The sequence below is a fragment of the Carassius auratus genome, chromosome 5 (genome assembly GCF_003368295.1).
Source record: "Carassius auratus strain Wakin chromosome 5, ASM336829v1, whole genome shotgun sequence".
Classification (NCBI taxonomy): Eukaryota; Metazoa; Chordata; class Actinopteri; order Cypriniformes; family Cyprinidae; genus Carassius; species Carassius auratus.
The window spans coordinates 4,207,211-4,221,490 of NC_039247.1; the positions used below are offsets into that span (position 1 = coordinate 4,207,211).

The window sequence follows — 14,280 nt, forward strand, 5'->3', positions numbered from 1 at the left end:
AAAGTTCAATTCACAAATTTTAAAATGAACTAGTTCAGGTCATAGTTCAAACTACAAACTTTTGAACTAAGTTCACTAAGTTCACAGTTCCAAAAATGAACTAGTTCATAGTTCTTTTTTTCCATATGTTGCTGTGAGCTATTATTTTTCACAATTATTGCCACAGCCCATATAGAATCACAGACAGCAATTATTTTATCAGTTTTAACAATGATGCGTCAGATTTCATCTTCATATCCAATTTTGAATCCTTATCCAACCAGGGTTTACATTAGCATTGAGGGGACAGCATTTCCCCATTGTTGCTTTAATGCTTTGCTTTGTCTCCCATTCTCACCGACCTTGTCATAAACATCATAAAATTCTTTTAAATGATCATACGCCTTCTTGCTACATGCTGCTGTCGCCTCCATGCCTTTTTTTTTTTTAGATGACGCGTCACGCATCCGGCGGACGGCGGTGCGACACTGGTGGCTGGTGTTGCCAGATTGGGTGTTTTTCCGCTACATATTAAGACCCGTTTACGGTGTGTTTTAGCCGGGTTTTCGGCTGGAAGGCTCTATAGAAATCTGGCACCCTATTGAACAAAGTTAACCTGAGAGAGCATGCCGTTCACAGACACCAGAATGAACGAGTTGACAGTAACGTTCATCAGGCATTAATACCGCATGTTCAGTTCACGTTCGCCCAAAATATGAACGAGTTCATGAACTATCGTTCAATTAACGCGTTCAGACACAACACAGCTTTGCATTTTGTAAAGTTTAGGCAGTTATGTAATGATCTTAATTATAGCTCTATAATGAAACTGAAATGCATTGTTCTGAAGGCATGAAAAAGGCCCATTATTTTGTTATTCATCTTGTAAATGCACTTGTGTTTGAGGAAGTAGGTTGAGTTTGGTCTTCCGCTGAAAAACATTGAGCATTTTCATGTTTCTCTCTAAGACCTTCATAAATGCAGAGGTCATCTGCTCAGCTTTCAAATGATGTGTCAAAAGAGAAGCCTTTATTTACACGCCTCAGTTGAACTGACATTTCTGAAATTATTTGTGCGTATCCCAAGGTTTTAAGGTGCATGGTTTGGAAACTCAAGACTCACATGTGCTCGTCTTTCTGTCAGTGGAGGAGAGTGAAGAGTTATATGTGTATCCTTCATGATCTGACACTAAAACATCTGACATTTGAAAATTGCACACACAAGTCATTGCCAATTATATTTTTCATGCTGTCTAATGATTCACTGAATACACCTGGCCAGGCTGAAAAATTTTTATAATTGGTTGACAGGAAAACTAAGGAATCTGGTTTGTGTTAGCCATACAACATACCGCTTACATAAAAGTTAATTGTAAGGGTGATGTCTTTTGATTCATAGATATTTTATGTGTAATGTGTAACGAGGAGTCAGAGGCGTTCGGGTCCATGTGCAGCATTTTATTGAGAGAATGGTCATACAGGCAGAAATCAGGAATGGCATCATGTATGTTAGGGATATCCAGAATCATTAACGGTAACAAGCAGTGATCAGGGCAATCAGCAGATAATCAAAGTCAGTTTAAACAATCTAAGATAATACACAGGATGAACAAACTGTAGAGAAAACCGCACAGAAATGCCAGACAGGCTAAACAAGACTTCACAGTGAGTGAGAGTGATTGTGCTGCTTTTATGTGTGTGTAAATGAGGTGCAGGTGTGGCAAGGAAATTGGCTGATGAATGAGGTGCAGGTGTGGCAAGGTGATTGTGATGCAGTGACTCATGGGGAATTTAGTTCGGGTGTGGTGCAACAGTATGAGAGGTGCTAGTGTCCAAGTGATCATATGCTGACATCTGGTGGTTGATGGGTGGAATGGTCCTGAGTGGAGTGCCCTCTACTGAAGTTCATGGGCACTCCATCTAATGATCGTGACATACATCTTGTTCGACCACATGCTTTCATGTTATGTTATGTTTTGTGCTGTGTGTCACACAGCTTGTTTTTTCAAGGGCTGTGTGTTTTTATGTTCTCATGATTTGTGTGAACACATGGCTTATGAGTGTTCTCGTTAGCTGTGTTTTGTGTATTATTTTGTTTTGCTGGCCATACAGTATGCTTGGGGTTTTGTTTTGTGTGAGCAGAAGGCTTTTCTTGTTTGTTTCTGTGTGCCATGTGCTCTCATGTCTATTTACTAACCCTTCCCACCTTGTTACCTGATTATTTGGTTCATTTGCCCCACCCGTCGTCCCTTGTCTGCTCCCTATTTATTCTCCTTGTGTTTGCAGTCCTGTGGTACTTTGTTGTTGTATGTTCCCTGGTTGTGTCATGATCCTGTCTTGTACTGCTTGCAAAGTTGCCAGTCTTTTTCCCTGTGGTAGTTTTTGTTTAATTTATTTTATCATTAATAAAGAGTCCTTGTCTCATCCTCACACCCCAACCCTGACAGTTGTGTTCCAACCTGTAGAAATCAGACAAAACGTGAAAATATATTTCCACTAAAATCACACTTTACATACAAATACAAAATAAAATAATTAAGACTGCTAAACTGTGGTTTTAACAGTAAGACTGCTGTTCAACACTCTCTCTATTCACAATCAGATTGTGTCTGATTGAAATGGGACTTGAGCAAAGATATACCCAGGTGATTCAGCAAAGACTGTGACATGACACTTGAGCCATTTGTTTTCCTGTAATTGCCATGTTCCTTAAAAGCAGTTAGAAAATAAATGCATAAATAAAACTGATTACTAAAGCTTGTTGAGTAGGCCTGACTTGATCTCATTGGCATAATTACAGATCCACCTCTTGAGTATGAGAGTAGTGTGTGTTGCGTGTGGCCCCGTACATTTGTACATTAACTTGTGTGTCTGAGTGCCTGCATGGTTTGTGTGTGTGGGTGTCTGATTATAATGTGAAGTTAATCAGTCTTGCAGATGAAATGCTGATTGCCTCTCTCTCAGCAGCAGGAGGAGGCCTACCCCCTGTCACCTCTGGATAAGAGGGCAAAGCACAATCACATTATTAATGTCAACTTTCCGGCACCACAGCCCTACACAACCCTCTAATGTCTCAGTACTTGATTGGAAAATACATTGGATTGCTGGGTATAACAGGGATAGGATTACAGACAGCAAAATAGTGAAAACATGTTGGTGTGAGGGCAGCTGAATGACCCAAACATCAAAGTTCATATCTGACAGAGGTCACATGTTGTTGAAGGACAAGGAAAAATATGTGATTTCGAATTAATACAAATTATTTTTTGCTTTTGTTTCAATGGATTACGGACTTGTATTTTCTCCAGAAGCAATGGTTTATAGTTTTGCCATTATGATCAATTTGTTTCTTACAAACACACAGCTTTTCACTTCACAAGACATTATCTGATGGACTGAAGTGGATTATTTGTGGATTAGAGTAACAAACAGTACAGACCAAAAGTTTGGACACCTTCTCATTCATAGAGTTTTCTTTATTTTCATGACTATGAAAATTGTAGATTCACACTGAAGGCATCAAAACTATGAATTAACACATGTCGAATTCTATATGGAATTCTATACATAACAAAAAAGTGTGAAACAACTGAAAATATGTCATATTCTAGGTTCGTCAAAGTAGCCACCTTTTGCTTTGATTACTGCTTTGCACACTCTTGGCATTCTCTTGATGAGCTTCAAGAGGTAGTCACCTGAAATGGTCTTACAACAGTCTTGAAGGAGTTCCATGAGAGATGCTTAGCATTTGTTGGCCCCCTTTTGCCTTCTGTCTGCGGTCCAGCTCACCCCTAAACCATCTGGATTGGGTTCAGGTCCGGTGACTGTGGAGGCCAGGTCATCTGGCGCAGCACCCCATCACTCTCCTTCTTGGTCAAATAGCCCTTGATGCCTTCAGTGTGACTCTACAATTTTCATAGCCATGAAAATAAAGAAAATTCTTTGAATGAGAATTTGGTGTGTCCAAACTTTTGATCTGTACTGTATATATTCATAAATATTAGGGGTGTAACGGTTCACAAAATTCACGGTTCGGTTCGATACGATACACTGATGTCACGGTTCGGTTCGGTTCGGTTCGGTACGTTTTAGATACAGCAAAATGTAAAAACATCTCAACTTTTCAGAATGCTGCAAGGTCATGTGACAAGAACTAACCAATCAGCTTCATCCTTTCCCGTAACAACGTTGAAAACTCAGCCAAGATGAAGGAACAGCTGTTCACAGTTGTATATGGATTGCAATTTTGAAATAAATTTAGTAGCAGAGCTACTGCAAGCGATTTTTAGAGCTTGCAAATCCATTTATCATTCGCTGAAATTTCCGCGTCTCATGGAGAGAGCACGTCATTGTTGCTTAGCAAAGACAGACGCCTCATGAGCGCTTCTGCCCGAGCGCTTTGGAAAGGAGGAGAAAGACGCGCTTAGCGTTTTCCACGCGTTTTTAGGCGCGATATGTGAACGGCCCCTAAGGCGCTCGCTCACTCAGCACGCGCTGAAGGCTCGTTGCAAAATGTCTAATGCATTTAACTGACCAGAAATATAAGATCCTAAAATAACCAACAGGTCTGGTGTGGGTGCACTTTGGATTCCCTGTAAGCTATAATACCGGTGTCTAAATGCTGCAGGGATAGTTTGTTGCGTGCTTGTTTCTCATTTTTTTCGTCTTTTCCCAGATACTGACACAATAAGGTGATGTCAGCGTAAATGAGTTGACATGTTTCAAGTATTCCCGCTGGTGTTTTTTTTTTTTTTTTTTTTTTTTTGTATTCCCGCTGGTGTACCCTGTCATGTTGCAGATGCGACATACCGTTGTTTTTTTATCCACCACTCTCTTGCCATCACCATTATAGCTTAAAGGGAATCCAAAGTGCACCCAAACACCAGACCTGTTGGTTACTGGAGGATCTTCTTTTTTCTGGTATGTTAAACACATTGGCCATTTTGCAACGAGCCTTCAGCGCGTACTGAGTGAGCGAGCGCCTGACTGAGTAGTACCCTAACATAAACATATAAGTTGGTGTTTTTTTCTTCTTCGGGAGTGTCAGGGGCGTTGCCTGTTACGTCGTTTGGGTTATTGGGCTACCTTGTTGAACGCATATCATTATATTTCTCTTTTTTTTTTTTTTTTTTTAATATAATGAATTAGTCCAACGAACCGTTCGGTATACATAATGCGTACCGCGTACCGAACCGAAAGCGTCGTACCGAACGGTTCAATACGAATACGCGTATCGTTACACCCCTAATAAATATTTATTTTTCAAGTTGATAAGAACATTCCTAAGAGTAATTCTTGAAAAATACAAATTACAAAGTTTTGTCTTTAGATGAATCTTAAGAAAAAATATAGGAACATTCTTAGAAAATTCATGTGAATACAAAATATTAATTACCTTATTCTTAAGATTAAGAAACAGAAGTTAATATAATTTTATTCTTAAGAATGTTTTGTGAATTTGGCACCTGGTGACCAAAAAGAATATACCTGCTGGGATGCAGCAGCAACAACCAACTGAGGAGCTCAGGAGGCTGTAACTATTGTAAAATCACAGCCTTCCGCTGTAATAGAATACTTCTCTCAGACTTCTTTAAACCCAGATTCTTTCTTACTGGCCGTCAGTTACATGATGAGAGCTTTAAATGAAATTGATTTCCCCATCACTGAATTACTTTTCTCAGATCAGCTTCAGAATTTATGGAAGAACTTCTCCACAGGGAGTCAGATTTATGGTGCGCTATTTATATCGGTCTCAAACATGTGCATCCCCACATGCACTTGCATTGGTTTGGGCTTGCTAACTTTCAAAGCTGTCTAGAGTGCTTGCAATCCATTACTCCGGAAAGTACAGATCATTTGAAGGGTCTAAATTGAACTATTCAAAGTTAACAGCAGGGAAAAGCTTTCTAGCAAATAATAAGCTGCAGATTTTAGCTGCAGGACATTTACTGTAGAACTGTTAGACGCTTGAGCCTTTCTATTTGTTAGCAGTTATGGAATGGAGTAGGGCTGTCACAATCTTAGACTTGACATATCTCGTTATTGTGTGTGTATGTGTGTGTGTGTGGGGGGGGGGATGTCAGTCTTTGTACTTGGTACTTTGTTTATTGAGTTTTGCTTTTTCACCCAACGAACATATTGATAATTGTTGCTTTGAATATCACAGTTATTGTCAATACCAGTATATCGTGACACCCCTAGAATGGAGACTTTGATTTCGATTGATTGCAAAAAATAACTAACATTGTGATAGCCAGTCACTAGGAAATATATTTAAATTCATGCATTTTCATCTTAAATGTGTTGTTAAGTAGTTTACTATCGTTTTCCAGATAGTTGCCCGTAACCAGCTTTTGTTATGGACACTTAGACACTTAGCAGAGCAACAGCTCTCCTTACATCGCTTACTTCATCCTTAACAAGCTGCACAATATGAGGTATGTCATTCATAGCATAAACAGTGTGGAATGTATTACAGTTAGAAGTATTAAAAAACAACAACAACACACAACAAAACAAAACGGGGTCTAATAAAAGGGGAGCAAGACATGGTGTGTTGTTTGTTTTGTGATGTGAGGTCCCAGTGGCAGTCTAATGTCAGCTAGGTTGTGTTGATGGTTGATGTGTTTCAGTTGCTGTGAACGAGTCATCGCTCCCAGCTTGGGTCTCCTTATTGCACATCACACTAGCCAAGTTTCCACCTTTTTGTTATCGACAAACATAATATGTGCAAAAAAAAAAAAAAAAAAAGTTGCTGTGAACGTTACTGTCCATAGCCTGTTCCCATCCAACTAGCCTTTTACCGATAAAATGGTGTGAGTGATGTTGTCATTGTTGCCCTTGAGCTGTTTCCATACATAATTTCAACTACTGCATAAATTCTATAGGCTAGTAGCCAGAGTTAGGTATAATGCATTACACAGAAATGCATTATTATAAACTAATTACTTTTCCTGGTAATGCAGTAAAGTAATGCATTACATTTTAAATTTATGTAATTTGATTACAGTTACTTATGTCAATAAAATTACGGCTGCCGGATTAATAAAGACCACTTTGATTATCCTTTGCTCCGTGTTCCTTCCAACAGCGTAGTGTGACACTACTGTATATCTCATGTAATTTTAGTGACTGGTATCAGAAAGATACTCACAGAGACTGAGAATGAAGAAATCACATTCAATTTGTTTTATCTTACAAAAAATATAATAATGTTGATATTGGGAGTGTATGCAATAAAAATAATACTATAGCATTATTAAAATAGTATTTTATCTGCCAATATTAAATTAATAAAAGAACTATGGGTTTCTCTTTGTAGTGCATTTTTTAGGTTTGACAACTTGAAGAGTAAATTTGAAAGTAACTTGAAAGTAAAGTAATTAGTAATCTGATTACTTTTTAAATGCAGTAATCAGTAATATAATCAAATTACAATTTTAAAGAAGTAATTGGTAGTTTTTTTATATATGTTTATAGTAGAAATTTGTAGTGAATTACTTTTTCAAGTAACTTACCCAACACTGCTAGTAGCTTGTTCTTCATCCACAAAACTTTTATTATATAGCCTATTAAACTGTATAGAACTGCATAAAATTGTTTTAAAACAAGTGTCATGAGCTTTTTTGTTTTTACTTTGTTACAGACTATTTAGAGACTTGATCATTAAATGTTATTCAGTTCAGTTGTATTAGCCTATCATTATTTTCCTGAATAACTTATAGAGTAAATGTTAATTTAAGTTATTGTATTTCTTATAACTAACAACTGACACTCATCAAGCAAAGTGCTCACTCACAGCAGTGAGAAGTGAACACACACCCAGAGCTGTGGGCAGCTATATCCAGCACCTGGGTGGCCAGTGCTTTGCTCAAGGGCTCTTCAGCCATGGGTATTGAGGGTGGAAGAGAGCACTGTTCATCAATCTCCTGCCAGCACCGAGACTCAAACCTGTGACCTTCAAGTTACAAGTTCAACTCTCTAATCATTAGGCCACAGCTGACCATATTTTATCGATAAATGGCATTTCCATCAGCTATATCGGTAAAAATGTTGAGGCACTAAATATATACAGGTATATAAAAATATATAATATACCTAAAATATATAAATGGTATACAGATACCAGTGTGATGGGACAGAAAAGCAGGGGGTGGAATGGAAGACTGAGATGGTTCCTGGTTCCTCAGGGATCAGTTCTTGGATCCCTCCTCTTCTCCATATACACCACATCACTGGGACCCAACATACAGGCACATGGTTGCTCCTACCATTGCTATACTGATGACACACAGCTCTATCTCTCATTTCAACCAGGTGATCCAACGGTAGCTGCATGGATCTCAGGCTGCCTGGGAGACATCTTGGCATGGATGAAAGAACATCACCTACAGCTCAACCTGGCAAAGACTGAGTTTCTTGTCTTCCTGGCCACTCCAAATCTACACTTCCTGTGTCTATTTGCCTATTTCGGAAGAATCGCTTGATGTATTTCCCAATTGTAAGTCGCTTTGGATAAAGCGTCTGCTAAATTAATAAATGTGATGTGATCTAGGAAAAACCACATGGTGAAATTTGACCTTTTTTAGGGTTTTATACCATGTGAAAGCAAGCCCTTTCCACAACTGTTTTTATTTTGTCTATAGCTTCAACACAACAAAAGTTATGGTTATCTGAAGTTGGCGGATAGCTATTATTTTCAGCAATGGAATTTTGAGAAAAGTTGGTTTAAGATGAGACAGGGTTCACTTTCACTTCACAGGTTTAACAAGAGTTTTAACAATAGTTTTGACAATGATTGACATTCAACCTATTTTTCGAATTTCCTGAAAAAGTCCCAGAGTGACATCCAATGGGTTTTTCCAAGATTGCATCACAAATGTAAATATTTTTATGATGTCCTCACTATGTACTGGTGGATGTTTTGTTGCTGTCTAAGCAGGGTAAGAGAGCTCTCAGGTTTCATCAAAAAATATCTTAATTTGTGTTCCGAATATGAATGAAGGTCTTACAGGTTTGGAACAACATTTAATTTTTTGTGTGGGGGGGGGGGGGCAAACTATCCCTTTAAGATGCATTTTTTTGTGATATGATTACAAGTGTTCAGTGCTAAATACAGGTTGAAACAGGGTCTAAAAGGTTTTGTGATTAGATCACTGAAACCACATCGAGGTAGTTAAAAACACATGACCACACTGAATTTTTAAGAGAAGAACCAAGTACTCTTAGTCAGCTCTTCTAACATGTTATCACTCTGGGACATGTTGAAAGAAAGCATACTAATACAAGTAATTATTACTCATCTTAATATCAGGTGGAAACACGGCCAATTCAGCAGTCACAAGGATAGCAATAAATGCCTCAATAAAACTTAAAAGCAGATTTTAAAACAGCTACAATTACATGCACCCGATATGTTTACAGGAATCAGTTTTTAAACAGACCGGTGGCTCAACTGGACTGAAAAGCCTTCAAGTAAACACCTGAATCCATCCAAGTGAAATTCTGAGAGCGTATTGACCTGAAATAATCTGATCAACAGGAAAAAACAGGGCCGTAAACACTTGAATCTGACTAATGTCTAAATCTGCACTAAAATACCTTGTGCACATGCACTATGCCTTTATGTGTCTTATAAAAGAGAGTATGCAGACTATAATGTAGCACCTTGGGAAATTTCCTGAAAAGCATAAACACTCTGGCACTATCAATTGTTATTTCATTTTTTTGAGTGGCCCAATACAGCAACCAATGGCATCCGTTTAGGGCGGGATCTGAGCGTTTTGCCCTCTTTAAAAATCTATTTAGAAAAAACAAAATCATTATTTTTGGAATTCTGTTGGATGAAACAAGTGAGACAGAAACTACACACTTCATCTTTAATTACCACTCAGGAAATACACTGCAGTCCTTCGGTATAGCTCCAGTTACAATGTGTCACGATAATACTAATTCTAGCACTATCTTTCTATTCTTGAAAAAAAAAGTTCTGTGCTAGACTAACTAAGACTTGTCAAGGCACTGTTGTTGTTCTCTTGTTGGTCTGATTGCTTCTATTGTTCTCATTTGTCAGTCTCTTTGGATAAAAGCGTCTGCTAAATGATTAAATGTAAATGTAAATGATAAGGACTTTTGTCTTGGTTCTTTCTGGACTCCATGTCCCATAAACCCCTGCCTAGGAACTCGTTATTGCACCACACCTGTTTCTTATCAGGGACACTAAAAAAGTTGCATACTCCCACACGGCTGATTATTTATTAGCGTGTTAGCCTGTCTAGTTCTTGCCTTGGCTTGGCTTGGCTTGGCTTGGCTTGGCTTGGCTTGTTTTGCCTTGGATTGCCTGTTTTGGCCCATGCCTGTTTATGACCACGTTTTGTCTAACGTCTCAATCAGCATGTCACACAATGTTTATGCAACAATTTTTAGAAAAGCACTATGAGATGACAGCAAAACAGTGAATAATGAGCACATTTTATTAACCATAGACCTAACATTTCTAGTCATAACCCACATTGACTGTATGCACTCACAGTTTATGTATCTGTGATTGAATGTAATAAAAATTACCTGTCGAGTTCTGAATGAATAGCTTATTGTTTTATTTTTCATTATATAATTTTTAAATCCTAAGAACACTCATAGCCTTTCTGATTCACTAGGAGAATAAGTGTTATTTGAGAATGCTGCTAGTTACCATGGCAGCCTGATTTGAATATGCATGAGATGTTTCATGCCAGCTAACTTATGACCCATAATTATATGCTTTAACACTCAGACTAATTAGTGCTGTTAACACTGACAGGTCACCAAGAAGACCTGTCAGGGACTAGATGAGAAATATAAAACAAATTCTTCACATGGATACAGACGTATGGATGGATTTTAGAGGCTTAACTTTAGATAATTTTGATAGTTAATATTATTTAGCTTTGTTTCAATTCTGCAAAAATTATTAAAAATAAATAAAAATAAAATAAAAGTAAAAGTACAGATATCTTACCAGAAATTTTTTAGTAGAAGTTGAAATCAACGTTTAAAATATTACTTGAGTAAAAGTCTAAAGGTATGTGATATTTATTGAACTTAATTTTTTTAATCTTTAAGGTTTAGTTCACCCAAATAGCACAATTATGTCATTAATAACTTACCCTCATGTTGTTCCAAACCCGTAAGACCTCCATTTATCTTTGGAACACAGTTTAAGATATTTTAGATTTAGTCCGAGAGCTCTCAGTCCCTCCATTGAAACTGTGTGTACGGTATACTGTCCATGTCCAGAAAGGTAAGAAAAACATCATCAAAGTAGTCCATGTGACATCAGATGGTCCGTTAGAATTTTTTGAAGCATCGAAAATACATTTTGGTCCAAAAATAGCAAAAACTACGACTTTATTCAGCATTGTCTTCTCTTCTGTGTCTGTTGTGAGAGAGTTCAAAACAAAGCAGTTTGTGATATCCGGTTCGCGAACGAATCATTCAATGTAACCGGATCTTCTTGAACCAGTTCACCAAATCGAACTGAATCGTTTGAAACGGTTCACGTCTCCAATACGCATTAAGATGACTTAAAAATGCAGTAGGTAACTTTTGTAAAAATATATTTTTTACATATTTGTTAAACCTGTCATTATGTCCTGACAGCAGAATATGAGACAGATAATCTGTGAAAAAAATAAAGCTCCTCTGGCTCCTCCCAGTGGTCCTATTGCCATTTGCAGAAAGTCATCCGCTCCCGGTAAGAAACAACCAATCAAAGCTGCGGTCCGTAGCTTTGTTTGTGTTCAAAATGTAGAAAAATTTATATAATAAGCGAGTACACCATGAATCCATTTTCCAAACCGTGTTTTTAGCCTGTCCTGAATCACTAGGGTACACCTATAATAAGTGTTTATATACGGACTACTTTAGATTGCTTCGGGGAGACCGCAGCGGAGTAACCCAGTACCTTTGTGATTCTTCATAGACATAAACAGAGAGAAGTAGTTCTGGCTAAGATGTTCTTCTGCAAGACGCAAGCAGTTCTGTTTATTAACCGCTAGAGCGTCAAAAGTTACCTAACACAGCTTTAAGCTGTTAACTTTTTTAATGTGGCTGACACTCCCTCTGAGTTAAAACAAACCAATATCCCGGAGTATGCATGCACTCAAACAGTACACTGACTGAACTGCTGTTAAGAGATAACTGAAGATGAACACCGAGCCGAGCCAGATAACGAACATTAGACTGACTCGTTTGATCTGAGAGGATAGTGAAATTGCTGTAAATACAGACTGAAAAAAAATGCTGGGAAATCACTTCACCTAACCACTTATAAGATAAGTATCACCCACTGACTTTCAAAGCTGCTACATAGTAACAACTTTCTACTTCGAGGACCTAAATAGAAATATAGTGGAGTGAAAATTACGATATTTGTCTTTCAAATGTATTGAAGTTAAAGTCATAAGTTCCCAGTAAAAAAAAATAATACTCACATTAAGTACAGATACATAAAAGTGTACTTAAGTACAGTAATCAAGTAAATGTACTTTGTTACTGTCCACGTTTGAGGACAACAGACATAAAATGTGACACCATCCTCCTACTGTGGACACATCTGATATAAACGTCTCCGGTCCATCCTGCAGTTCACTGAGGCTATCCAGTATTATCAGGCCTGTCAAATCCACAGCCAAACAACTGATAATCGCTATCATGAAAAAGGTGGGCGGCAGATCGTTTTGAAAAAGACATGATTGAGCATGTTAATTAAGAGTGGATACCGATTAACTGACTCCAGAGCTCCATCTATCATAATGGAAAGTGATTATATTGTTTGTGTAACATTCGGGGTAAAAGGCAATCTCTTTTCATTGTGGTATTGATACTAATGATGGGTATGCTTAGGAAAGACATGGCAATTAAACTTGTTTAGGCAAATGGACATGTCTATCAGAATCTAGACTCGATATTAATCATTTAATTTCCAAAAATTAGAAGATCCTCTGCATCTGATGAATGACCACTTATGAAACAAAAATATATAGCAGTATATTGGAAAATATAATGTAATATATTAGGCATATATTCTTATATATGGAATTTAATATTTATTTTTTACAAAATATTGCAATATATTGAAAGCGGCAATCATTTATATATTTTGCAATATATTATATAATGCAGTAAATGTGTTATCAATATATTATTCAATGTATTCAAATATATAATATATTAGAAAATAAAAAGGGAAAATAATATATTACAATATATCACAATATATTTTAAGAAACCAATGCACATTTTATATTGTACAATTTAAAGATGTGATGTTTAACCCTTCTAGAATGTTAAAATTCTGGGTATTATAAATGTTCCAGGTCAAACTGACCCTAATTGGATTAAAAACAAATTCACCAAAACTCACACTATGCTTTTAATCATGAAATTTGCAGGTCAAATTAACATCACAATCGATATTGAAATTTTGTACACACATTCCATAGCATTTGAAACTTTGCGAGCATGTTGATGTCCCTTAATGTGAATTAGTCACACAATTTCAAGAAAAAAATAAACTAAGCTTAACAAGTATTTCTGACAAGCAGTGTGCTCCACTAATCTAAAGCTCTGAAGACAAATAAACTTGCTGCATCACACTGCCAACAGGTCAGGAACAATGCAAATTGAGCAAAAAATTAGCTAATTATAGAAGCTGTACTATTCTTGAGTTATTCACACACACACACACACACACTTTCCTAACAACAATGAATGTGCATAACAGTCCCATGGGAATCCTAAACAAAAAACTGAGCTCATGTCTCCTTATGGAAGCAATTCAAAACTGTTTTAGGATCTGCATTCCTCCTAGGGTGACTTATAAGAATAGGAAATATAAAACTAAAAGGTTACCCATGTAGATATAAAAGCATGTAAGCTTAGAGTAAAAAGAAAAAAATAATTTTGACCAAAATAATTTTACATTCAAGCCATTAGCTATTGATGCAGGCCATAGAACACTTTCAAAAATATAATCCTCTGGCAAATGCAATTTCAAATGAATGTGTATTCAAATATAATATCATATCACAACAAATCCAAGTACTGCATCAAAGTTCTTTACTTTCTGTAGTTGTAGTATGTCAGGCCTTGATTTGATGTAACATCTACTCAGTGTAAGGCTGAGCTGAAGCTTCTTATTTGATAAAATGGGAAGACAATAACACCAGCCTAAATTTCTACATCATGAGGCCTGCAGCCTCCACTGAGAAAATAACCCGTGTGGCATCATGGGGGAAAGAAAATCATTGCACCACACCTC

General features: G+C 37.1%; 1 protein-coding gene across 2 annotated transcripts in view; it reads right to left on the reverse strand.

Annotated features, from left to right (window-relative positions):
* The window catches only part of srrm4 (serine/arginine repetitive matrix 4), a 66,986-nt gene that overhangs the window by 26,639 nt on the left and 26,067 nt on the right, over nt 1–14,280 (reverse strand). The window lies entirely within an intron of this gene.